Below are 24,657 nucleotides of genomic sequence, written 5' to 3'. Positions count from 1 at the left end.
TCAAAGCTTCCTTTGGAAGCTTTGACCAAGTTAATAGAAAAATTACCATTTAGCCCTCAATGTTTCTTTCCTTTTTAATTTAGTCCTCCCAACAATCTTTTAAGTCCAATTTCTTCTATTTTTCTTTCTTTACACTTGTACAAATAAAATATAAAGTTTGCACTTCAACATGGTATCACGATAATATTTAAATATATACTTACCCCTACTAGCTTTATTTAATAAAGACACGCAGGCCTCACTAACATTGTTTTTCTCTGAATTTCTCTCATTCTTTTTCTCCCCCACTTAGATTGACCATATACTCCTCCTTCATGACTAATTTCGACATCAAATAAAATATTAATATTTTAATATCATTTTATTAATAAAATATTATTTTATTCCAAGATTTTTCACTTGTTTCCTTAGAACCCAAAATGTCTTATGATGCCTCGATTCACTTTCGAATCACTTTTCATCTTGCTAATTCATCCTTAATAAAAATATTATTATTTAATTATTATTTTCTCGTGTGCAGAATATTTTACTCTAGAATATTCCTTTCACCCGTCATTGCTATTTGACATTTAAATCCACATCAATTAGCCCTTGATCTTATTGATACGGTTATGTTGACTACTATATGGGGGTACAGGGTGTTACAGTGTTGTACAAAGGAAAGTTTACTTCAAGTTTGGGGGTACTGTAAAAAAATTAAACTCTTTATATGTCTTAGATTGATTAAGTGCTTAGGGTGAATTTGAGCATAAATATATCTTTTATCATACCTTGACCCTAGCCTTACATTATAAGGTTCATAAAGACTAATTGATCCTTGAATAAGTGTTAATCTGCATTAGCGGAAAAATAGATGAAAAGTAAACTTATGGGATCCTAGCACTAATATATACTTAGATTTAGAATAAACTAATCCGAATTGCATGATATTCTTTGTAAGAGAGTATTCACACACACACAAGAAGTCCATTCGAAAAGTAAGTTTTCACTTGAATTGATGCATTAATTTAAGGATTAACTGTATGTGACCTTAAGTTGGAATTTGAGTTAATTTTTGAGGAAAAATTGGGAAATCATTGTTTGGTACTTCTGTCTCTTGTTCGAGGATTTTTATGTTAATTTTTCTTTTGCTCAAGGACAAGCAAAATCTTAATAATGTAGAAATGTGATGTTTCAATTTTGGTGGCTATTGGATTTGAATGTGGTTGGAGATTTGAAGTTTAAGTGAGCCAAGTCATGTTTAAGGTAAGGGATTTCATACATTGATGATGAATATGAGGAAGTTGAGCTTGTATGATAAATTGGTTATAGAATATGTTATATTGAAATGCTAAAAATGATCTAAAAGCCAAGATTTGGCTATGAAATTGAGAATTATGATGTAAATGTTAATGTTTATCCACTGTTGATTGCTAGATGTACAATGGGAGAATGAATGCTACCCGAATATTGAGTTATGTGAATTGAGGCTAAGAGTGATAAGCCAAGCTAAACAAGTGCTAGCAAAGAGACACTGAAGTGTCATGGTGAGTGGGAAATTTTATACAAAAGAGCATAATGAGTAAGGTGCATGTATGTTTGTAGAATAAATATGCATGATATATGTGATGTATGCCTTATAAGTACGTCTAGAGGTGACACACCCAGACTAGTAATGTTATGAATGATGTGAGTTGCTTAGATGGATTATATTTAGGTTAAGTATGATAATGTTGATATGATCATGAGAACTATATGAAATGCCTAGAAGGATAGTACCTAGATCAATGTGATGATGAGATAATATGAGAATGATGAATGTGAACTGTTCATGGAGGATTTTCAAATAATGTTTGTTGTAGAATAAGCATGTTACGTCTGTGGAGGATTTCTAAACAATGTATACTTTGAGGATTAAGTGTCTTTAGTTTTTCTACGATGATGTATGATGCCTACAGGGATGGTGGTTTTGTCCCACCTGTGATTCCCATTTGTAGCGATATGATGCCATCCGTTAAGGTTAATCCGGATGATGACCACAAACTCTGTTGTTTGCTCGACCATAGAGCGTGACTAGACTCCGTCGTTTGTCATGGCAATGGGGCCAAACATGGTATCGTATGATAATTATTGACTCTGTCGTTTATTTTAGCAATGTGATGTGACATGACTCCATTGTTTGTTATGGCAATGGGGCGTAATATGATGCTATATGTTGTCCGTTTATAGGTTATCATACGTGACTATGAAAACGTCTAGGGAAGACCATTCCACGATGTGCTCTGATGTTATTAATATGTAAAGGCATGTCGTAGGATGTATATGTGTTGAGCACCATAATATGCTATGTTATGACTTTATGATTAATGTAAAAGCTTAAGGTAAGAGCCATACGGAAATGTTATATGTAAATCAATATGCTGAAAGCTTAAGGAACCTATAACCTAGCATTGAGGCAAGTGTTATAAGGTACGTATGATAAGTTACGTATGTAAATGGCCATAAGGTGGGCCAATTCATATGGTGGATTGAATTAATAGACGGTTATGTTGATGATGTTAGTAAATGAATAAGGTGATGATGATTACGCCACCTTAACATGTTATTAGATGAAAGTACACAACGTAGCATGACTACCATGATTATGACAAACTATGTTTGGCAGGTGGCGATTGTCCTATCCTATTATGCACATGGTTGGGATGTATGATATGCATGTATGATTAGAGGATACGTGTAGCGACTATTGCTGCGCATTTACAATTGTTTTATCTTTCCACTCACTGAGTACTAGTGTGACTCACCCATTTCAATTGTATTGTGCAAATAAATAGACTCTTAGATTGGTGGCAAGCATTGTCTCTTAGACGAACATGCTGATGAGTTTTTACGCTTCCGCAGAATGTTGTTAAAGTATATCATAATGAAAAATATGTTGGCACAGAGTGGTTTGTGATATGTAAATGAGATATATAATAACTTGATGAATTAGCCAATGTATGGCTACGTGTATGTTATCCGTAAGTCTTGGATGTTATTATGAGTCGAGGGGCTAATGTTAAATATTAATATTTTAAGTCTGAATGAAATGATGTTGGCCATGAGACCTTATGATAAATGAGATATGTTGGACAAGACTTAATTATGAAGACTTCCTCAACTCTCGCAAGCTTGCCTGACAGGCTCGTGTGTGCCAATCATGGAACCCCGGGTTTGGGTCGTGATAGACTTGGTATCAGAGCACCTAGCTTCTAGAAAGTCCTAGGTCAGTTTATGTCATCCGCAGAGTAAGTAGGGTATAGTGTAGAGTCTTATTCATGCTTTGTTGCTGCAACACAATTCATGAGCGGGAAGCTACACAAACCCCTAAGTTATGTAATATGCCACCTATGATTTTGAAATACGGATTTGAACATGGCTTTGATTTGTCTAGGTAAAGATGCCACCTAAGACGAGAGTTGCCTTAAAAGCTACGGCAGGACATGACACCCCTAATGAAGCTATGGTTAAACCACAAACTTCCTCATCAAAGAGTCATGGAAGAGTTAGAGTTGTGAAACGTGCTCAACATGTAGACCCTAGTGATGTACATACTAGTGATGAGTATGAGGAAGCTAGAGATGATCACCCGACGAGAGGAGGTGTCACTCTAGAGGATATAGCAATAGGGTTGCAGAGTTTGAAACATGAGTTTGTTGAGTTACATAGCAGGGCTAAGGTACAGCTAAAGGAATGGATAGATTCCAATTTTGAGGACTCGGATTATATGCTAGTAGCAGAATCTAGTTGTAGGGCAATTATGGTGACACTAATAGATTTCATGAAACTTAAGCCCCTTTTGTTTACCAGCTCAGATGCTGAAGAAGATTGGCAGAGATTCCTAGAGGATATGGAATGTATATGCTCGACACTGGGATGTTCCAGTCAACGATCAGTTGAATTAGTAGGATTCAGGTTGAAAGATGTAGCTCAATGTTGGTTTATGACCCTCAAGAAAGGAAGATCGGCTCCACTTACATAAGAAGAATTTGTCCAAGTATTTCTGCATCGATTTTTGCTTAACAACGTGAGTGACACTGAGGCACAGGGATTTGAGATCTTAATGCAAACCCTAGATATGTCGGTGACAGAATATGATATCTAGTTCACTCAATTGTCTCATTATGCTCCTAACTTAGTCCTGATTGAAGAAAAAAGGATGAAGAGGTTTGTTAGAGGCTTGATAGAGTTATTATTTTGAGATATTGCCACCTAGAGGTTTGTCACTTACTCTATAGTGGTAGATGTGGTCAGATTGATTGGGAGCCGTAGAATGGGGACTTTGACAGAAAGAAATAAGGGTTAAAAAGTTAGAATGGAAAGTTAACGAGGCTAGAAGGATTCTAGTTAAACATGGATTCCAATTATTATGGGCTGTCGGGGTCGAGAGGGAACTACTCCTACACATAGGCCACCCTAAAATAGTGATTCTTTTAGCCCTTTTAGAAGGCGAGAGCTATTTAGTGGAGCATCGAATTTGGGCCCTAGACAAAGAGGTGTCCTATGTAATAATTGTGGCAAGGCACATGGTAGACCGTGTCTTAGATCAATAGGGTTATGTTTCAAATGTGGGCAGTCAGGACATATGATAAAAAATTATCCAAGGCCCAGACAGCTCATGGAAGATAACCGTGGTTATATGCAATCGATGGAAACTACACTGCCTAAGGCGGTTCCTTCTACAAGATATGCCAAGAAAGATAAGGGCAAGGGATAACCATGTCATCTCAAGGCAGAACAGAGCAACAAGGTAGCGTAGGAAGTGGTTCGGTAAGAGTATTTACTTTGACAACGCATGATGCTCAAGCCTTTAATAAAGTGATCGCAAGTACGTTATGTTTGTGGTACTGAAGCTCTAGTATTGTTTAACCTCAGATCAACACATTCATTTGTATCACCTTAGTTTGTGTTCAGATTTAATCAATGTTGTTATGAAATGGAAGAACCTTTAATTGTGACCACCCCCTCAGAGGAAGTGTTCATGGCAGAATATATGTATAAGTCCTATGCAGTTAGTATCAAGGACAAGGAAACTTTGGCCATCTTGGTGCTACTAATGACATCAGATTTTGATGTGATATTGGGGATGGTTTGGTTAACATCCTGCTTTGCTAATGTAGATTGCTATCGTAAGTTAGTAAAATTCAAGTTTCCAAGGGAATTGTCATTTGTAATCGACGAGCATAATGGCTTAGTACCAAATGAATTTATGGCAACTCTAACCGTAAAATGAGCATCAGGGCAAGATTTCCAAGAGTACTAAACAATGATGGAAGACATATAGGTGAATGTAGGGACTATGGAATCTACATTGATAGTCGGTGAGTATGCTGATGTATCTTCAGGTGAGTTACTTGGACTACCACTTACGAGGGAGATTGAATTCTATATTCATTTAGCTCCAGATATGAGACCTATTTCGATAAGTCTGTATCGCATGGCATTGGTTGAGCTGAGGGAACTCTAGGAGCAATTGAATGGTTTACTAAATAAGGGCTTTATTCACTTGAGTGGATCACCTTGGGGAGCTTTGGTGTTATTTGTGAAAAAGAAAGATGTGAGCTTAAGATTATGCATAGACTATCGAGACCTTAATTAAGTTACAATAAAGAATAAGTACCTACTTCCGAGAATAGATGATTTGTTTGATCAATTGTAAAGGGCAGTGTGCTTTTCAAAGATTGATTTACCCTCTAGGTATTACCAGTTGAGAATAAGAGAAAGTGACATACCCAAGACCACCTTTCGCACACATTATGGACATTACGAGTTTTTAATGATGTCATTTAAACTCACTAATGCCCCTACAACTTTCATGGATTTGATGAATAAAGTATTTTGGGCCTATTTGAATAGATTTGTGGTGGTGTTTATCGATGACATATTGGTGTACTCTAAGAGTCCGGAAGAACATGTACAACACTTGAGAAATATGCTGTAAACCCTTAGAGAGCATCAGATATATGCAAAGCTTGAGAAATATGAATTTTGGCAAAATGAAGTTAGCTTTTTAGGGAATGTCGTATCTGAACCAGGAGTGTAAGTAGATCCTCGTAAAATTGAGGCAATTGAGAAATGGCCAAGGCCCATGAATGTTATATAAGTATGAAGTTTTCTGGGCATGGCCGATTATTACAGATGCTTTGTGTAAGATTTCTCAAAGATAGCATTTCCCCTAACAAAATTAACTCAGAATTGAGTTAAATTTGAATGGTCAGATACCTGTGAGACAAGTTTTCAAAGGCTTAAGGCTTGTCTCCCTTTAGTGGCCATGTTGAGCCTACCATGTGGAACTGAAGGTTATACAGTATATTGCGATCTGTCAAAGATTGGTTTGGGCTGTGTATTAATGCAAAATAGGAAAGTCATAGCATATGCATCCCTTCAGCTAAAGAAGTATGAACAGAGCTACCCTATGCATGACCTAGAGATGACTGCAATTGTTTTCGCCCCAAAAATATGATGACACTATCTCTCTAGAGAAACTTGTGAAATATGTACTGACCACAAAAGTTTGAAGTATATATTTTGGCAAAGTTAAATTTGAGGTAGTGTAGGTGGCTGGAATTGTTAAAAGACTATGATTGTACCATCCTCTGCCATCCAGGCAAGGTAAATGCTATGGTAGATGCCCTAAGCGATAAGTCGATGGGGAGTTTGGTGCATGTGATTACGAAGATACGATAAATTGTACAAAGTCTTTATGATCTAGGCAACAGGGGAGTTCAATTTGAGGATAATGGTTTGGACCCCTTGGTATGACATTTCAAGGTTCAACTGATGATTTTAAGTCGAATTAAAGATGCCCAAGATTGGGATGAATTTATGATGAAGATCTTTGGAGACATTACTGAAGATAGAGCTCAAGATTTCTTTTATAGCATAGATGGCTTAATGAGGTATCGATCACGAGTTTATGTGCTAAATGTTAATGGTTTAAGAAATGAGATATTGAAAGAGGCACATGTTGCGGCTTATGTTGTTAATCCTAGAGCCACGAAAATGTACCATGATGTAAAGTCTACTTATTGGTGGCCAGGAATGAAAAGAGACATAGCAGAATATGTCTCCAAATGTTTAACATGTCAGCAACTAAAGGCTGAACATTAAAAGCCTTTTTGATTGTTACTACTATTACCGATTCTTGATTGGAAGTGGGAACATGTAATGATGGATATTGTGACGAGTTTGCCTCGAGCTAGATGAGGCTATGATGCTATATTGGTAATATTCAATTGATTAACGAAGGTAGGCCATTTTTTGCCCTGTTAAGACTACATACAGAGTAGCAAGGTATGCCCGTATTTACGTTGATAAAATTATTAGATTACATGGTGTGCTAGTGACTATAATGTCTGACAGATGACCACGATTTGCCAACTAGTTTTGGAAGAAATTACAAAGTACCTTGGGCACTAGGCTTGATTTTAGCAAAGCATACCATTCGTAGATTGATAGTCAATTTGAGCAAATGATACAAATGCTCCAAGACATGTTGAAAGCCATTGTGCTAGATTTTGGGGATGCATGGAATCTCTATTTGCCTTTGGTTGAATTTGCTTACAATAATAGCTATCAAGCCATTATCAGAATGGCACCATTTGAGCCATTGTATAGGCAAAGATGCAAATCGCCTATTGGATGGCTTGAAATTGGGGAAAGAAAACTTCTGGGGCCAGAGATGGTCCAATAAGCAAAGCGAGGTATCTATATAATAAAAGAGAGGATGCAAACAGCTTAAAGTAGATAGAAATCATACACTGATAATAGAAAGAAGCCCCCGAAATTTGAAGTAGAAGACCATGTGTTTTTAAAGATTTCACCAACCAAAGGACTTAAAAGATTTGGCAAGAAAAGAAAATTAAGCCCTAGATACATCGAGGCTTTTGAGATTTTAGAACACGTAAGCACAGTGGCCTACCAATTGGTATTACTACTGAGTATGTTCGATGTACACCCAATATTTCACGTGTCCATTCTTAGGAAATATGTCCTTGATCCTTCGCATGTGATTCATTACGACGAAGTCCAATTGCAAGATGGACTAATTTACGAGGAGAAACCAGTAGCCATATTAGATCAACAAGTGAAATAGCTTCGCTCCAAAGATGTTGCCTTAATGAAAGCATTGTGGCAAAGTCATATGATGGAAAATGAGACATGGGAGCTTGAAGGTGAGATGAAAGCCAAGTATCCCTACCTCTTTGAGAATTAAGGCATGGAAAATGATGTAACAATGATTAGCTAAAAATTCAAGGATGAATTTTTATAAGGAAGGGAGGATGTAACACTCCTGACCTTATGGTAATGGTGTCTAGTGTATGTTAAGCTGTTGGAATGAGCTAATGATATTTTGATGTTTATGTTTATGGATGTAAGGAATGCCTATGTCCATAAAGTGAGGATTATGAGAATGTATGAGTATTTAAAGACTTAAATGATGTTGTGCATATGTTAGGCACCTAAATGAAATAGTGCACATGTTGGCACTTAAATGAGTATGCTATGAAAACCAAATATGTTATGTTTGATTTATATGCTATGTGACATAGAGCATGGATGAATAATTGAAGCATATGATGAGTTTATGTGATTGATGTTAAGAGATTATGAGGAAATGGGATGAGAATGTAAGTTAGAAAATGGAGCTAAAAGCTCTAAGTGTTGAAGAAAATGCAATCTAGATGAAAAGTATCAATACATGGGCACCATGCATCGATACATTCAAAACAGTAAGCACATGAGAGGGGTATTATGAAAAAGTATCGATACATTCTCATAATGTATCGATAGATTTGAAGCAGAAAGCAATCCAAGGGAAATGTATCGATACATTGTCCAAATGTATCAATAGATTTGAAATCGAGAGCAACCCATGGAAAGAGTATCGATATATTGCCTCATGTATCGATAGATTTAAAGTTAACCCATAGAAATGTATCCATACATTTCCAAATGTATCGATACATGCATGCAGATTTGCAAAAAAATATAAAGCCTCAAGCTGTCCACCCATTTGAGGAAAAAAGGAAAAGCTAAGCTGTAAAACCCTATCAAGCTCGATTAAAAGACGGTATTGTACCGAGTGGTACAACTAAGTTAAATCGAGCCTTGAACTAGTTCAAATAGAAATTCTAAGAGGAATTTCAAAATTTTGAAACCCACAAAATGGCTTGGAATAGTGATTCGGAGTTCAAGGTTTAGTTTGGAGTCCACTAGGAAAATTGACCGATTAGGGACAAAACGATCATTTTACCATTTGATGATAAAATGGAGATTTTTAGCCAAGATTTGATCACATTTGACCAAGAATAATTATATGAAATATAATTATGATTATTGGAGTATAAAATGATGTTTAGTAGTGAAAAATTGTGATTCCCAATATTTTTAGAGCACAAGGGCAAAATGGTAATTTTGCCACTAGAGGACTAAACGAAAATTTTTATAAAATAATTTTTGCCCCATTTGGTTAATATTGATCAATATTAGTGTTATTTGAGTTTGAAAAATAGAAATAATGTGATTCCGGTACATTTCGGAGGGCAAAATCGTAATTTTTTTGCCCCGGGGGTAAATCGATAAAATTTTTCGTCCCAACACTTGTCAAGACCAAGGGATTTTAATTGTGGTAGGATTGGATAAATATCAAAATATTTGTGGTAGAAAATTAAGAAGAAAAAGTCAAAAAGTTAAAAAAATTGGGCTAATAAGCATGCGACACATGGCATGCTTGATTCTTTTATTATTTTCTATAGAAATCAGCCCATTAAATCCCCAATTCTCTCATCATATTCAGCCTAGGCAACCAGCAACAAGAACAAAGGAAGAACAAAGGGAAAAACCAGAAAATCTAGGTGGAAATTCAAAGAAAAAGTGAAGAAATCAAGGAAACAAGGTAGGTAAGTTAGAATTTTTTTAATTCTCCTTGATACCTAGCTTACCCATGCTTTTGTTCTTGATTTCCATGGTTGAATATTGAGTTATCATGATGAATTCAATTCTTAAAAATGGGTATGGAAGAGGAATTGTTGTTGAAATAATTTGATTTTAGACTATGTTAGTGTTTAGGGATAGTTAAGCATGGTTATGAACAAAAACACAAAAGAAATATTCAATTTCTCTAGGGTTCCTTGTTGGTTGAACCATGAGGGCTGAATATCAATGGGGGATTGTTTTTATTTCAAGGAAAATGGCTTGGAAAATGATGAATTAAGGTGAAATGGTTATGTAGAAAAAATTTCGGTGCTAGTGCACCAAATGACTGAATTTTTTTATAAGGAACTGTGAGGGTTCTAATGTTGAATTTGGCTTTATTTAAATGGTATGTGGTAAATTAAGGTATTAGAGGAGAAATGGATTAATTTGGGGGTGATTTGGACACAATCACTAATTAATCGGTGATCGATCGAATTTAATCGATACCGCGATTAAGCGATAATCGGACGTATTTTTGCATTTACATATCAAGCATTAGTAATTTAAATTAGTTTATATCAATTTAGGGACAATATAGTAAATTCTTTGACTTTGTTATTTGTCAAGGTAGTGAGACGTCCGAAAAAGGTAAAGGAATTGCGCTTGAGGACTATTAGTCCGAGTGCACCCGAAATTCGGATTTTCGATATCGGTGAGTGGACTTGCATTTCAAACTTGTTTTGGGGAATATGAAAGATTCTATCCAACTTGTCTTAGAAAATGTATCTTGGGAACAAGCTTTTGTTAAATGGTTTGATGTTATGATATGTGATTGCTATGGATTCATGCATTATTGTAATATGATGATATATATATATGTGTGTTGTGCAGGATGAATGATATTGTGTATAATGACTGTAACCGTGTGTGTGCACGATGTGGGAAGAATTAAGTTGGTATAAGAGCAAAGGGTTTTACCTGATCCCTGGGAACTCTAACGCATGAACAGGGGTGAAGCGTGGCTTTCCGCCCAGGGGCTTATAGAGGAAAGGGCTACCTAAAGAGGTGGAGTCGCCGTATGAGTGCTCTGATAGGTACCGTCTGTCACCTCTGTAGTGAAGGGGTTGAGTGGTATGTCCCTCCCTAACGACACACTTGGTATCAGAGCCCCATTTTATGGTGGCGTGAGAGGTGGATGATGATAGTGCTCAGTGCAAGATGCGGGGGGATGTACACGATGGCACTAATTGTGCACAATGTGGGGGGATGCACACGATGGTGCCGACTATGTGCACGATGTGGGGGGATGTATATGAGCCGGGTGTGATTATGATGATATTGATGTTTGTCTATCTAATTATGCATATATAGACTTATGAAATGAAAGCTCATGAATGTGATATATGGTTGACATATATGTGAAATTTGATACTTTGCACTTTGGGAATTTTCATGAGTTTTATATTGATTTTGTTGGTTTAGTAGGTTGGCCTTTTTGTTGAGTGAAGGGAAACTTTTGTCTTGTTGCTCTGTTTCGCTACAGAGAGAAACTTTCTGTCCATTTTGCTAACTTGTGGGTTTTTGCCATATTTCCCATTTCTTTGGTACCATAGTTGAGCATGGATTTTTGTAAAGTGATTTACTTATTGGGGGTTTACATGAGGGGTTTAAAGGAGCTAAAACAATTGCATGGTTTTGAGAAAATGAATGCATCATGATTTCGATAAACATTCCTTATGGTATGCTTGTTCCTTTCTTGTTCACTCACTGAGTATTGTACTCACGTGTTATAAAAATTCATGTTTTTAGATCAGGTGACTGTTGGACCCTAGATTGAGGAGTCCCCGTAGTGCATCTCCTGGGTATGTGTCTGGCATTCGATAGTAATCCCTTTTATTGTAAATGTCTCCGCTAGAAGTCATGGGTCCTTTTGTATTGTGAATACAATCTAACAATGTGAATATGTGTATGCAATGTAAATTGCTAAATACATGACTGGTATAGTACATGTATATTATTATCGATAATGCCATTGTGTTTTGGCTATGTTCACACCCGAGAAAAGGTGTGTGTGTGTATGCATGATATGATAAATTTGTTAAGCAAAGGTAAATGGCTAGGCTTGCTTGGGCTTAGTGAGCTATGCTCATTGAGCTCATGCGCTGGTCATGGCCCGAAAAATTGGGTTGTGACACAAGCTCTCTCAACACTCTCTCAACAATTTTTTGTCGGATAATTGCTAAAAAAGGTTCATTTGATGAAAAATCGCACAAGTGTGGTTATGGCTTCAATTATACATGCTGCAGTATATCCAAAATAACTTGAGCTACAAAAGTCTAATTGATGCGATTCTTAATCCATTGGAAAGATAAGAGATAGGGATACATCATTTATGTTTACCACTTCTCCTAGTTCAGATTAGATCGAGGTGAAAAATGCATTGGAAAATGCTAGACTACTGTAGTTCTGCACAAGGTAGCATGTTGAGTAAAGGCCACAGCCTTAAGTTGCTTAAGGCTACAACGCCGAGGAAGTCAAACCTATAGCACTAAGGAGAGCAAGGCTGTAATGTTGATGGAATGAATGGCATCATACAAATTCCTGAGGCTAGAGCATCGTGGTGCCACTATAGCAAACGAGGCAAAGCCGGGACTCAAAGGAGCCCAAGGCCACAGCGCTAGAAAATTTTTCAAAAATAAAAATTTGATGGGATTTGAGATATTAGGTTATTTTGAGCCTATTTAAGGGAATACTTTTAGAGGTCTGGAAAGTAGGGAGGCAAGCAACTGTTCTGGAGAAAAAGAGCCAAGAACATAACAAGAAAATAGGAGAATTTGAGAAAGATTCAAGTTCAAAAGCTTTAATCATTAGTTTCTTTCTCTATTTTTGTGTTTCTCTTATTTTCTTTGACTTGGATTAATGGCTAATATTTTTCGGATGATGTTTTATTTAAATATTATGAACTAATTTGCTTATCTAGGATTGTGATGGATTTCAACATGTAATCTGAATATTTGTTTCTCCTTTATTTACTATGAATGGGTATAGTTTTACTTATTCAAATATGTTATTAATGCCTTTGATTGTCTGACCAGCAGTTGACTGATTTGTGAATCTAATTAAGACTCAACAAAGAGATTCTAGATTGGACTAAGGTTTGAATAGTATATGTTCACATCACTTAGGTGATATGATTCGCAATTCGGGTAGACATACGCCAATTGCCATACATAGCCAAATTAGAATGCTAGCTTAATGAACCTTATTTAATTGATTCCTATAAACATATAATGACTAAATTAAGTTAAGTATTTATTCAAGCATCTCGATGGAGACTTGTATGTAATTTTGGATTCTAGGTTAGTAAAACCTCCCAAGAATATAAATAATAGGAGAAGATAGTATTAAATGAAGTGTTAAATGAACCCATAGTCCTAAGTTTTAGTCTATTGCCTTTTCCAAGTAATTTTAATTTATGTTAGTTAATTTAGTGCTTGTTTTGATTTTGTTTTAATTAATTTTTTGAAAATTTTAGTTACTTAAATAAGATTGATTTGTCATAAATTTTAGTACTTAGTAAAGATTTAGGAACAAATCTTTGTGAGAATGATACTCTACTTCACCACTATATTACTTGTTTGTGATGGTGTGCACTTGGATGAAAACTCAACAAGTTTTTGGCACCATTATCAGGGATCTGTTTTACTATTTATTTGCCAATTTTAAAATTCAACAAGTTAGTCTTAATTTAAGTTTTTCTCCTTTGTTTTTCAGGTTTGTTGTGTCATAGTATAAGAAGAGCAAAAAGCTTAAAGATTATATCGTGTGATCTAGAAATTAAGAGAACATTCTGAAAACTTTGACAAGAAAATCAATAAGGTTTTACTCTAATCGTTGCTTAAGGGATTATGTTGTTCCTTTGATATAAGGAATTCCATCGAGCATTCGAAGATCGGCTATTCAAGTAAACAATTTCGAGATCAAGCTAGATATTATCACCATGATTCAAACCTTATTCCAATTTGGAAGCCTTCCAAATGATGATCAAAATGGCCATATTTCAAACTTTTTAGAGATATGTGATACTTTTAAACACAATGATGCCACACAAGATGCAATTCGTTTGAGGCTTTTCCTTTTTTCATTAAAGGATAAAGCTAAAGCATGGTTGAATGCACTCCTTACTGGATCAATAGCAGCATAGGATGATATTTCTCAAAAGTTCCATGCTAAGTTCATTCCTCTGGCCAAGATAGCGAAAATGAGGAATGATATCACATTATTCATGCTGCAAGATTTTGAATTGTTGTATGAGGCTTGGGAAAAATACAAAGAATTATTTCGTTGTTGTCCTTATCACAATCTTCCAAAATAGCTTTAGGAGTAGACATTCTATAATGGTTTGAGTGGTCATATTCGAACTACCATTGATGCCGCTACTAGAGGAGTTTTAATGGCTAATTCAATTGATGAGGCATACGATTTGTTGCAAGAGATGGCTATAAACAACAACTAGTGGCCAACAGAATGATCAATACATAGGAGAGTAGCTATAGTTCATGATGTAGATGCGATTTCGACACTATTTGCACATGTAGCAATTCTAACTAAGACACTTGAATCTTTTAGTACTAACTCTATTCAAAGTCCTTTTGTAGCTTGTGCGTGTTGTGAAGATTATCATGCAAGCCATCAATGTCCAAGTATGATAGAAACAGTGCAATTTGTGAGAAATAGACAACAAAATAACCTTTGCTCCAACACTTACAACCTAAGGTAGAGGAACTATCCAAACTTATCTTGGACCAATAATCAAGGATCATCTTTATCTTCAAGGCCGAATACACCTTCAAGATTCCAACAGTAATCAACAATGCCTATCCTAGATAAGAAGCCAGTTGTGGAGGTTTTGCTGAGGTAGTACATGACACAAAATGATAACATCATCCAAAGTTAAGCGACTGTCATTCAGAGTCAAGCAGCATCACTTCGAAACCTTAAGACTTAGGTTGGTCAAGTTGCCAATTTATTCAACAACAGAGCTCAAGGAACACTACCTAGTGATACAAACGTGAATCCTAAGAAAGAAGGTAAGGAACAAGTTATGGGAATCACCTTGAGGAGTGGAAAAGAGGTTGAAAGTCATGTTAAGTGTGATAGACTTCAAGTAAGCCTATTGAGAATGAAATAGTGATTTAGATAGCTGACAAGCAAATTCAAGAGAAAAGAGAAAAGGCAAAGCTACCACCACCACCTTTCTTTTAGTGCCTTCATAAACAAAAGCTTGATAGGTACTTCAAAAAGTTTTTTGACGTATTTGAAAAGCTTTACATCAACATCCTTTTCACAAAAGCTTTAGAGCAAATGCTATTATATACAAAGTTTCTAAATGACATCTTAATGAAAAAGAGGAAATTAGAGGATTTCGAGACAGTTGCACTCATTAAAGAGTGCAACGTAATAATCCAAAACAAGCTTCCCTTAAAGCTTAATGACCTAGAGAGTTTTCTAACCCTTTACTCAATTGGTAATATTAATTTTTTGAAAGCTTTGTGTAATTTGGGTGATAATGTCTTAATTATTCCTTTATCTATTTCTAAGAGACTTAGACTAAAAGAGATTTAACCTACTACAGTCAAATTACAGCTAGCAGACAGGAGAATAATGTAACCCTTTTGGATTATAGAGGATGCCTTGCTTAGAGTAGAGAAATTGTACATTCCAATGGACTCCCTTGTACTTGGGATGAAGGAGGATCAAAAGATTTCAATCATATTAGGACGTCCATTCTTGGCCACTATAGGCATACTCATCAATGTAAAAAAAGGTAGAATAATTTTTAGAGTTGGAGAAGAAGTAGTTGAATTTACTATTTTCAATGCACCTAAATATCCTTCAACCACAGATTATTGCTACAAACTAGACTCAGTTGATGAAGGTAAAGGTAATCCTACTCCACCACCTACAAGTAAGAAAGCATCAAGTTTTGACTAAGAGCCATCACCACCACATCTCAAATCTAAGTGGTGTTATGATGAGCATAACCCACCACTTTTTAGTGACCTTGATTTTAAGGTTGGACAGCAAGTAGTACTCTCTAGTTCACGCATCCATATTTTACCATAGTAACTTCAACCATATTTGCGGAGAACCTTTAAAGTGGTAAAAGTTCTGTCTTATGGCTATATTAAGATTTTGGTACACATACCGGAGCATTCAAGGTAATGAAACAAGGCCGCAAGATTTAGTGCGATGATGAAGAAGTGAAAAAAAGGTATCATAGTCAAGCTAGTAACTATAAAAAAGTGTTGTTTGGGAGGCAACCCAAGTCATATCCTTTTAGATTTAGTTATTATTTTAGTTAATTTTTGTTTTTCTATTTAAATAAGTGGTTTTAACCTCTCCCTAGCTTGTTTTTGAGAGTGCAGGTTTGGAAAGCATGAAGATGAAGAGAAAGAAAATTATAGATGTCAATGCATGTCACCATGATAATGAAGTTTATTTTCCTTATTCTTTCTAGCTTTTCAAATTGAGGACAATGTGCAATTTAAATTTGGGGGAGGTTTTATTGTTATTAGTTTTTGTTATATTTTTGTTAAATTTTATTTAATTTTATGCATATTTTAAGATTTTGAGCTAGAAGTTGTTGTGTTAATTTCTTTTAATTTACCTATCTAATGATCAGAACCTAGTTATATTCTATCTTAATTGTTTGCAAATGTGAATATTTTTTTAGTGTTATGCAAATTCTTATGATAAACTTCATTGTTAGGATGAGATTTCTCCATTTTGAGCACTATGTCTTTTGCTTGCATTCATTATATGTACTTAGATAAGGTTTGTGTGAATGTGAATTTTTGAATTGTGCATTGAGTTCTAGAATTTGTTTAATTCTCTCTAAAGGTGAAATCCTAAGATATACTTTATGATTCAAGCCATCTTTGTAGTGATTGAGCCTTTTTAGCCTTCATTTACATAATTTATCCTTAGTTTACCCTTTTTGAGCTTAATATAACCTTTTTTTTTGTTTAAATAGTTAATTTTTAGCCTAGACCCTTATATTAATATTGCCAACTTTTGTATCCGTCATTCCTAAATGAATAAGTCAATTTAGGAAGTGTTATGAGCTAAATATTAAAAGAGGCAATAAGGATGAAAAGTGATGAAAACTTCAAAAATATGATTGTATTCATCTCACTACCAAATAAAAGAAATAAGTTTGGGAGTGTAGTATTGAGAAAAAGAAGTAAAAGAGGTATAAAAAGAAGAAAAAGAATGAATTGTTAAACAAAAGAAAATTTTGATGAAAAAGGGGTATACTAGGTGAAAGAAAATACAGCTCTGAATAGGACTTAAATTGACTATGTACTTAGGGTGATTTGAGCTACATATTATTCTATATCCTACCTTGACCCTAGCCATACATTACAAGCTAATTAAAGTCATATTGATCTTTAACTTCGCATTAGTCTATTTAGTGGAGAGAGAGATGAAAAACAAACTTATGGAATTTTATTATTAATTTGAATTTTGCATGACTGTAAACTTATCCGGATTGTACAATGTTCAAGGTGAAAAGATTGCACACACACACCAAAATCCACTAAATCATAAGCTTGCATTTGAATTGAAGCATGAACTTGAATAATATTTGTGTGTTGTTTAGAGTTGAGAATTTGAATTAAGCTTTGAAGATATTAAAGGAGATTATTGAATTGGTACAATTGATTTCTAGTTAAGTGTTTTCTTCGTTTAAGTTATTGCATTTTATTTCATGTTTTGCTCGAGGACTAGCAAAATCTTAAGTTTAGGGATGTAATAACTCTATTATATAGAGTTATTTTGTCACATTTTGGTGCTTAAGTAGCTAGGTCTTTGAGATTTTTGGTTCGAATCTTAGTATTTTAGGTGTTTGTCTAGTTTAAGTTTGATTACATGTTGAGTAGTTAAATAAAATTATTTTAGTTTAATTTTACTTTATTTTTGCTTTAATTTAATTTAAGAATAGTTATTGTTGATTTCTCTTATTTCTTCTATAGGATATTTGATGAAAAAGGTTCATTTGATGAAAATTTACACAAGTATGGTTATGGCTTCAATCATACATGATGCAATATTTCTAGAATATCATGAGGTACAGAAGTCCAATTGATGCGATTCTTAACTCATGGGAAAGATAAGAGATAGGGATACATCTTTTATGTTTACCACTTTACCTAGTTCAGATCAGATCAAGGTGAAAATCGCGTTGGAAGATGCCAGACTGTTATAGTTCTATACAAAGCAACATGTTGACTGAAGGTTGCGGCCTGGAGTTGTTCAAGGCTGTAGTGCCAAGGAAGCTAAGGTTGTAGCGCTGAGGAGAGCAAGGCCACAACACTAGTGGAATGAATGGCATCATAAAAATTTCGAGGCTAAAGCGTCGCAGTGCCACTATAGTAAACGGGGCAGTGCCGTGACGGCAATGAACCCAAGGCTGAGGGGCTAGAGAATTTTTCAAAAATAAAATTTGGACAGGATTTAGGTTATTTAGAGTGTAAAATCCCACCTTGAGTGAGAGGATAAGTTAAGGAAATCCTTAAGTGAGCATATAGATTACATATTTTGACTATGAAAATTAGTTTTACCCGTGAGACCTTGATCTTTATAAACTCGTAGCTAGAAGTAAATGCGATATCACGGACTAGGGGTAATTTCATCAATTTCTTAGTGACCCTTTAGAAGTATGCTTTCAAACAATATTAAGTCCTAAGTAGGCCTAAGGCATAAATGAATGATGAAAATAAGGATAAAATGACAAAGGAAATAGAAATAATGATGATTTCTAAGGTAGGGGCAAAATGGTCATTTTTCACTTCGGGTCAAAATTTTCAAGTTTTTGTGGACTCAAGTATTTCTAGACTATTATGGACTTTGTCTTAGTGTCAAAACAGTAAAAAGATTGCACAAAGGATTGGAGGAAGACAAAGCCAACTTGTTAAGGGCATTTTCGTAATTTAAGTGGAGTTGCATAAGCTTCAACTATAAATATCATATTCTAGTAGCTTCTTCTCATTTTTCCAATAGCTTTTTCTTCTTCGTCCTCCCATCTCACGCTTCTTTTATCCTCCACGAAAGCTTGTTTTGAAACCTCCATAACTTCTCTCAAGTTAGCTCTAATTTTCATGCTTTTGTACACCTTTTCATAGAACCTTTTGTGCTCTTTCACTCTCTCACTTAAAAACCTTTGAAAATTCTTACTTCCATACTTCCTCTCACTAGCTAGGTATTTTAAAGAAAGAAAGAGGGAGCTTTTATAATAGCTTGAAAATTTTTCGAAAGAAATTCGATTACAAAGCAACCAAGGTGAGTAGTGAATTAGAGTTTATTTTTTTAAGTTGTTGAAAATGGCTAGTGGATAGATTTGTAAATGTTTTGTAGTTGAGGATATTTATTCATCTTTAGTGTGATTAGAATAGTGAAAGTAAATAGTCGCTTAATGGCAATTGGAAGCTACTTAGGGATAACTAGTAGAACATGATTTAGGAGATAGCTTTTAGAATTATGGTTATGTGAATTGAGTTAATTGTGATGCTAATGTGATGATAGGTTCCAACGAAGCCCCACCGTCCTGTTTGGACCATTAGAGGAAGTTGGAGTTGGGTAAAGATTTAACAAATACCAATGAGTAAACTTGCATTAAAATGATTTAGGGTAAAGGTGTAAATGTTTGAGTGAATTACTTGAAAGGTTTTAATTGTCTTTTTCTTTAAAATGTATACGGGAACAAGCTTTTAATGAAATGTTTTGCATTATGAAATGTGACTGTGATGAGTCCATGTACTCCTTTATTTCATTGGTATACATACATATGTGCTGTGCCTTGATAGATAATATCGTGTAATAAGTATGACCAAGCGTTTGTGGTGCGGGAGAGCACATGCCAGTAATGATGTGGTAGGAGTGCATGTGATGATAGTGAAATGTGCAAGTAGGAAGTGCACATGATAATGATATTGCCTTGTGCGAGTAGGGAGTGCACATGATGATGATATTGCCTTGTGCATGTAGGGAGTGCACATGATGATGATATTGCCTTATGCGTGTAGGGAGTGCATATGAGCTGTGTGTGGCAGGATGGTATGCATGAAGATATATGTATATACAAATATACATATATGTTATAGAAAGTTTATGAAAATAATTCTGATTGTGTTGTATATTAGCATTGTTAATTGCTCTCAAATTACTTTTCATTTCAACAAGAAAATGGCTTTTAACTAAATTCCTTTGTTTCTCGCTGTAGCGAGATTCATTTTCACTACAGTGAGAAACTCTCGGGTTGGCGGGGATTACAATGGCCTGGTTCTCGCTATAACGAGAAACTCTTTGGTGGTTCTAAGATTCTGTTGCAGTGCTGTCACTTTGACAAAGATTTTAACCACCTTCCAATCAGAAATGGGCACAGTGGTAAACATCAAAGTTGTAGCCCAGCCTCTTAGATTTCTAATGACCAAAAAATAGTATCAATTGAACTTCTGTAGTGGGAGTTATGCTTGAAAAATCAAAGTATATGCAAACTAAGACTACCTCTTTGCTGCAGCGAGAAAAACCTCTATTGCTTGTCTTGCTTGGTCATTGCTGAAATTTTCATTCTATTCAACTTCATGGTTTATCATGGATCTTGTAACATTAAGGGATTAAACATTCAAAGTTTGGAATGAGGGCTTTTAACCAAAAATTTGACTAAATTGCATGGTTTTATTGTAAGTGCATCATGTTTTCTAAAACATTTCTTATCGTTGCTCGTTCCCTTTTTATGTTCACTCACTGAGTTTATACTCACTCTTTTAAATTGAATGTTTTCAGATCTGTAGATAGTTGGGACTGAAACTAAGGCATCCACTTGCATTCACTCTTGGTAGGTATCATGGCATTCGATAGCAGTACCTTCACTAAAGTCACTTCGTTGGTTGTCAGAAGTCTTTTATATGAGTACATGAACGTTAAATGTAAATTGCTAGCAATCACTTGCCAACGATGCATGTATAGTTTGGAATGATGGTGCCATTATGAGATGGCTATGAATAACCTTATTTTGAGATCATACAAATATACATTTTTGGTATCGATGTTGTATTATGAAAATACGTCTAGTTGCAAATTACAAATGTTGGTCTAGTAATGATGATGAAAAAATGGAAGGGATGATTAACGGGATTACGTAAAGAGGCTTGCTTGGGCTTAGTGGGCTATGTCCACTATGCCCATGCAAGGGTCATGGCCCAAAATTTGGGTCGTGAAAGACTTAGTATTAGAGCCATAGATTGCTTAGGTTTTAAGACTTCTTTTTGTTGGTCCAGCGGAGTGTCGAGTCTTTATGTGGAAACTTCAGTTGTGAAGTGTGAATCGTGACACATTTTACAACCAAGGGACTGCATAGATTTCGTATCTTGGAAAGCACCTTTTTCGTTAGATACGATTATAATTGCAAAATGTGTTTAATAACAAGTGTTTGCTCTTGTCTAGGTAAGAATGCCACCTAAGACACGAGCCGCCTCAAGACGGATGAGGGAGCAAGATGCTCTTACTGAGATGACAGATAGGCCACGGGCATCCACCCTTAGGGGGCGAGGTAGAAGTGGCAAGGCTAATAGGCCGGTGAGGGTAAATATGCCTATGAGTAGATGAAAGGAGGGACAGTCTTCGGACAATGCAGGTAGACAACCAACTGGGGGCATCGCCATCGAGGTTTTGGTGGGAGGCCTACAGGGAGTTAATCAGATTGTAGAGATGATGGCAACCCATATGGATGATATACAGAGGATAGTGGAGGGGAGAATTGTAGTACAAGAATCCCCTAGTTCCCAAAAGCAGGTCGATCACCAACATCTTGAGGTTGAGAGGGGTCATTTAGAGATTTCCCTTCTTGATTTCCTGAAGCTTAAGCCTCCATCATTTTCAGGGTCTGATGCATCAGAGAAGCCCCAGATTTTCTTAAATAAGATGGAGAAAATTTGTGAGGCCTTGGGATGCTTTAGTACTAGATCAGTCGAGCTAGCCGCCTTCCTATTAGAGAACGTGGCGCAAGAGTGGTATGGCTCCTTACGTACAGGTAGGCTCACAAATGCAACGCCATTGACTTGGAAGGAGTTTAGTATAGCCTTCTTAGATCGATTCTTACCACTTAGTGTACGTAATGCACGAGCTAGGGAGTTTGAGGCATTAGTACAGACCTCAAGTATGACGGTGTTATAATACGACATCAAATTCATGCAGCTGGCTTGATTTGTGCCCTATCTAATTTCTACTGAAGAAATAAAGATTCAGAGGTTTATGGATGGGGTAGTGGAGCCATTGTTTAGGGTCGTGGCATCTCGAGATTTCAATACCTACTCCGAAGTAGTGGATTGTGCTCAGCGGATTGAGATAAGGACCAATGAGAGTAGGGCTGCAAGGGATAGAGCAAAAAGCGCCAAGACAGAGGGCTATCAAGGTCGCAGAGACTTCAGTAGTGGTGTTTCATCTTTTAGTCATCAAGGCCCATAGAAGGACTCACAATTACCCAAACAAGGGAGTGACTTGACTAGTGCCAACGTTGGATCATGGCCTAAAACTTTTAGTGAGGGAAGGTAGCAAGATTCAAGGTAGGGTAGTCAAGCTATAGATCGTTGCAATTTTTGCCGAGTACGGCATAAAGGACGATGTTGTCTTGCTACAAGAGTTTGTTTCTTGTGTGACCAAGCTAGACATATTAGGAAGAATTGCCTGATAGCTCATCAATCGCAAGGTTTTGCTCGTGGTTCCACTCAGCCAGCTTCATCTGCTCCTTCAGTAGCCATTTCATCTAATTAGGAGGCTAGCGGATTGAGAGGTAGAGGAGCCATTACTTCCTCTCAGGGCAGGCTATCTGGCTCTGAACGATAAAGTTCTGGTGGTAGGGGTCATGCCAGGGTATTTGTTTTAACACTACAAGAAGCCCAGACATCCAACGCAGTGGTATCAAGTATTCTCTCAGTTTGTAATATGAATGCTCGGGTATTGTTTGATCTTGGTGCTACCCACTCTTTTATTTCTCCATGTTTTGCATCTCGTTTGGGTAAAGATCGTGTTACAAAAGAAGAACAATTAGTGGTGTCTACCCCTTTAAAAGAGGTATTTGTGGCAGAATGGGAATATAAGTCCTGTGTAGTTTGGGTCAAGGATAAAGAAACCTTGGTAAATCTAGTTGTATTAGACACCTTAGATTTTGACGTGATCTTGGGAATGGATTGGTTATCGCCTTGCCATGCTAGCGTGGACTGTTATCATAAATTGGTTAGATTTGATTTTCCCAGTGAACCATCCTTTAGTATTAAGGGGGATAGGAACAATGCTCCAACCGATTTGATATCTATTATGTCTACTAGAAGGCTATTAAGACAAGTTTGTCAGGGCTACTTGGCTGTTGTGAGGGATACCCAAGCGAAGGTTGGAGACATAAGCCAAGTGTCGGTAGTGAATGAGTTCATGGATGTATTTCCCAAGGAACTACTAGGTTTGCCTCTAGAGCGAGAGTTTGAATTTTGCATAGATTTGATTCCCGACACTAAACCTATATCCATACCCCCATATAGAATGGCACTTACAGAGCTTAAAGAGCTTAAGGATCAGTTGGAAGATTTGTTGGATAAAGGCTTCATCCGTCGTAACGTCTCACCACAAAGAGCACCAGTGCTATTTATAAAGAAGAAAGACGGGTCGTTTAGATTGTGCATTGACTACCAACAACTTAATAAGGTAACGGTGAAGAATAAGTACCCCCTTCCAAGAATAGATGATTTATTTGATCAACTACAAGGAGCACAATGTTTCTCTAAGATAGATCTACAATCTGGGTACCATCAGTTGAGGATCCGGAATGAAGATATACCAAAGACCGCATTTCGAACAAGATATGGGCACTATGAGTTCTTGGTGATGTCATTTGGGCTTACGAATGCCCCTACAGCCTTTATGGATTTGATAAACCAAGTGTTCAAGCCCTATTTGGACAAGTTCGTGGTGGTGTTTATTGATGACATCTTGATCAACTCGAAGAGCCGAGAAGAGCACAAGCAGCATCTTAAGATAGTGCTCTAAACTTTGAGAGAACATTGATTGTATGCCAAGTTCTCCAAGTGTGAGTTCAGGCTTAAAAGCATTACATGCTTGGGACATGTGGTATCCAAGGATGGGGTACAAGTTGATCCAAAGAAAGTAAAGGCAGTGGAAAAATGGCCAAGGACAACATCAGTTATGGAGATTAGAAGCTTTTTGGGTTTGGCTGGCTATTATCGTTGTTTTGTGAAAGACTTCTCCAAAATAGTCACCCCTTTGACTAAGCTGACCCGTAAAGATACAAAATTTGAGTGGTCAGATGCTTGTGAGGATAACTTTGAGAAGCTTAAGGCATGTCTCACCACAACTCTAGTATTAAGCCTACCACAAGGCACAAAAGGTTATATGGTATTTTGTGATGCATGGCGGGTTGGTTTAGGATGTGTATTAATGCAGCATGGGAAGGTGATTGCATATGCATCAAGGCAACTTAAAAGGCATGAGCAAAATTACCCCACACACGATTTGGAGATGGCAGCAATCGTGTTTGCCTTAAAGATTTGGAGACATTACTTGTATGGTGAGACTTGCGAGATATATATGGACCACAAAAGCTTAAAGTATATATGTCAGCGGAGGGATCTTAACTTGCAGCAACGTAGG

Source organism: Theobroma cacao, chromosome 10 (genome assembly GCF_000208745.1).
Source record: "Theobroma cacao cultivar B97-61/B2 chromosome 10, Criollo_cocoa_genome_V2, whole genome shotgun sequence".
Taxonomy (NCBI): Eukaryota; Viridiplantae; Streptophyta; class Magnoliopsida; order Malvales; family Malvaceae; genus Theobroma; species Theobroma cacao.
The sequence above is the reverse complement of the archived record's forward strand: the minus strand, read 5'-3'. Positions refer to the sequence as shown.